Consider the following 4,503-nt stretch of genomic DNA (forward strand, 5'->3'; position numbering starts at 1 on the left):
CTATCCCTAAGAATGTGAAATTACCATATAAAAGAGATTTAAGTATTATAAAGTAAAGGTTACTGGAGTGCAATTCTCTACTCCGCCAGAGGGTGGCGCGAATTTTCTAGCAACACTCACTTTTCCTTTCTTCTAAAACATCAAGGACTGGTTGAAAGCTGTGAGAGAGTGAGCCGCATGACTCTGTGAGCTCAAGATACCTCCGGTAAGGATGTTCTTTTTAAAAAAAAAACAATCGGAGTTGTGACCTTAATTCTTGCTGTTGGATACCATATATACACAGATTCAGATTGTTTTATGTTGTTGAAGATGCTTATAAAAGATCGCGAATCGCGCTAGTCGCGTGCAAATTATTAGAATCTAAATTTGAATCGGTTTTGATTTTAGCTCAGCTGCTAGCTTAATTTTGATAGTATTCACATCGCTAAAGGTGCCTTTATACTTTGTTTTGTTGACTTAAGTAATTTGATTGAGGGAGTATTTATCCTCTTGTTTATCATATGTAAGATAAGGTGATTTAGTTCATTTAATTGCCAATATACTATGGCGGGCCGGAAGGTCCAAAAATAGGACTAATGATTTGTCGTAGGAAGTCACTATACTATAGCCACTAGCTACTGACTTTCCACTGATAGGCCAGCGGTGGATCTGTATACGTACCCTCCTCACACAGCGAGCGACTCACTCTCCTCACACAGCGTGTGACCCATTCTCCTCAGCGAGCGACTCATTCTCCTCACACAGCGGGCGACTCATTCTCCTCACACAGCGGGCGACTCACTCTCCTCACACAGCGAGCGACTCATTCTCCTCACACAGCGAGCGACTCACTCTCCTCACACAGCGTGCGACCCATTCTCCTCAGCGAGCGACTCACTCTCCTCACACAGCGGGCGACTCACTCTCCTCACACAGCTGGCTGACCCATTCTCCTCAGCGAGCGACTCATGTTCCTCAGCAAGCGACTCACACAACGGCGACTCATGTTCCTCAGCTGGCGACTCACTCTCCTCACACAGCGGGCGACCCATTCTCCTCAGCGGCGACTCATTCTCCTCAGCTGGCGACTCATGTTCCTCAGCAAGCGACTCACACAGGCGACTCATGTTCCTCAGCGGCGACTCACTCTCCTCACACAGCGAGCGACTCACTCTCCTCACACAGCGAGCGACTCACTCTCCTCACACAGCGAGCGACTCACTCTCCTCACACAGCGAGCGACTCACTTTCCTCACACAGCGAGCGACTCACTTTCCTCACACAGCGGGCGACTCACTCTCCTTACGCAGAGAGTCATGTACATTGGCCTAATATTATAATAAAATCATACCCTTTGCAAATACTGTGGTGGTGCAATAACTAAATACTTCAGTAAAGTGTTTAATTTGTGTTTTGTAAATGTAAATTTATTTTGAACCAGTATAAAGTCGTTATTTATAATAATTGTTTTAGGAAACACGTACCTCCGACACTTGCCGTAAGAAATTATCAATTAACAATTATTATTGTGCAGTATACATAGAGAAGATGACTGGGAATCTTCTAATTAACGTTATACTGAACAATACGGAAGCGTATTGCATTCACTTGAGAAAAAAAATCTACTCTGTTTTTCTGAATTAACGACTTAATTATCTCAGAATTATGAGATAATTTTTCATTAAAAAAAAACATTTTTTATTTTTAATGCAATCCAGCTCTATTTTAGCTGGATTGCATGGAAGTAAACATGTCCCGCCTTTCAAGTTTAATCCGGTTTTATTTTACTTTGGGTCTGAGACTTGGATGCATGAATTTATAGAGATATATTTTAAACTTGGCCTTCAATACAAAGACATTACTGTCTATGACATTTGTAATACTGTCATGGCTGAGACACGCTTTGATCTTCCAAAGGACACGAATCAAGCAATAGACTTGTACTTGCATTTAACACTAGAACTACCGGAATTCTAGAACTACTAGAATGGCCATAGCGCTCTCATTCTGACCGTTCATAGACTGTACCAAATGTCATATTTACATTCGACACTTCTATTGAGGTTTTAGAATGAAGCTTCTAATGTCTGTCGTCATCACCCTAAAAATGTATTGAATAAAATAGAATAATATGGATTAAATGGAGCGCCAAGCGACAGATAGTCCTACATAATACTGATCTTTTTTGTAATATATAATAGTGCTAGACTATACACATACATAGGCCTATATATATATTATATATTAGCTGCTAGACTGCCCGGAAGGTGCGTGCCTCGCTTTGTATACAGCAAGTTTTTCCACCACAGTGAAAAGGGTTTTGAAAGTCTAAACGCCAACAAACATGGATTGAGGCGGAATATTTCGTTAGATAAAAACATGTTGTGAATTTTGGAAATTATTACATCTATCCTTTTTCAAAACATGTTGACTTTTGGACTTTACAACGCTCTGGATTTATTGGAAATTGGAAACAATCCTATGCAGCCACCACTGGAATCAAAATCCATGAATAAATGAATCTGTTATATTAATAATAAACACCAGGACACGAAATTGTAATTCTAATGAATGTGAAAATGTATTAGTTCATCGACAACCACAGAACCTATTGTAGCTGATTATACAAATTTGATTATTTATATTAAATTATTCTCTTTGTAAAATAAAAACAAATCAATACAATAGCTTATAAAAACATCACCAATGTGTATTTCAATGCATAGTAAAAACCTTAGACATGTATGAAACACATATAGGCCAAACCCAAAATGGCCAAAGCGGTTAATAAAGAATATGAACGTTCACTAAACTGTGGGAAAACTGATTTAGAAAGCAATATTTGTTTTACTGTGAGCAAAAATATCATGCTGTAAAACTATAATGAAAATAGTATGCTGTAAAGTCATTATGAACGAATTCTCCTAAAAGTGGGCTCACTTGAACAAAAAAGGGGGCCCCCTTTTAGGAGAATAATTTAATATAAATAATCAAATTTGTATATTAGCTACAATAGGTTCTGTGGTTGTCGATGAACTAATACATTTTCACATTCATTAGAATTACAATTTCGTGTCCTGGTGTTTATTATTAATATAACAGATTCATTTATTCATGGATTTTGATTCCAGTGGTGGCTGCATAGGATTGTTTCCAATTTCCAATAAATCCAGAGCGTTGTAAAGTCCAAAAGTCAACATGTTTTGAAAAAGGATAGATGTAATAATTTCCAAAATTCACAACATGTTTTTATCTAACGAAATATTCCGCCTCAATCCATGTTTGTTGGCGTTTAGACTTTCAAAACCCTTTTCACTGTGGTGGAAAAACTTGCTGTACACAAAGCGAGGCACGCACCTTCCGGGCAGTCTAGCAGCTAATATATAATATATATATAGGCCTATGTATGTGTATAGTCTAGCACTATTATATATTACAAAAAAGATCAGTATTATGTAGGACTATCTGTCGCTTAGCTCCATTTAATCCATATTATTCTATTTTATTCAATACATTTTTAGGGTGATGACGCCATAAAATATGACGACAGACATTAGAAGCTTCATTCTAAAACCTCAATAGAAGTGTCGAATGTAAATATGACATTTGGTACAGTCTATGAACGGTCAGAATGAGAGCGCTATGGCCATTCTAGTAGTTCTAGAATTCCGGTAGTTCTAGTGTTAAATGCAAGTACAAGTCTATTGCTTGATTCGTGTCCTTTGGAAGATCAAAGCGTGTCTCAGCCATGACAGTATTACAAATGTCATAGACAGTAATGTCTTTGTATTGAAGGCCAAGTTTAAAATATATCTCTATAAATTCATGCGCATCCAAGTCTCAGACCCAAAGTAAAATAAAACCGGATTAAACTTGAAAGGCGGGACATGTTTACTTCCATGCAATCCAGCTAAAATAGAGCTGGATTGCATTAAAAATAAAAAATATTTTTTTTAATGAAAAATTATCTCATAATTCTGAGATAATTAAGTCGTTAATTCAGAAAAACAGAGTAGATTTTTTTTCTCAAGTGAATGCAATACGCTTCCGTATTGTTCAGTATAACGTTAATTAGAAGATTCCCAGTCATCTTCTCTATGTATACTGCACAATAATAATTGTTAATTGATAATTTCTTACGGCAAGGGTCGGAGGTACGTGTTTCCTAAAACAATTATTATAAATAACGACTTTATACTGGTTCAAAATAAATTTACATTTACAAAACACAAATTAAACACTTTACTGAAGTATTTAGTTAGTGCACCACCACAGTATTTGCAAAGGGTATGATTTTATTATAATATTAGGCCAATGTACATGACTCTCTGCGTAAGGAGAGTGAGTCGCCCGCTGTGTGAGGAAAGTGAGTCGCTCGCTGTGTGAGGAAAGTGAGTCGCTCGCTGTGTGAGGAAAGTGAGTCGCTCGCTGTGTGAGGAAAGTGAGTCGCTCGCTGTGTGAGGAGAGTGAGTCGCTCGCTGAGGAACACGAGTCGCCCGTTGTGTGAGTCGCTTGCTGAGGAAC

The sequence above is a fragment of the Xyrauchen texanus genome, chromosome 25 (assembly GCF_025860055.1).
Source record: "Xyrauchen texanus isolate HMW12.3.18 chromosome 25, RBS_HiC_50CHRs, whole genome shotgun sequence".
NCBI classification, from domain to species: Eukaryota; Metazoa; Chordata; class Actinopteri; order Cypriniformes; family Catostomidae; genus Xyrauchen; species Xyrauchen texanus.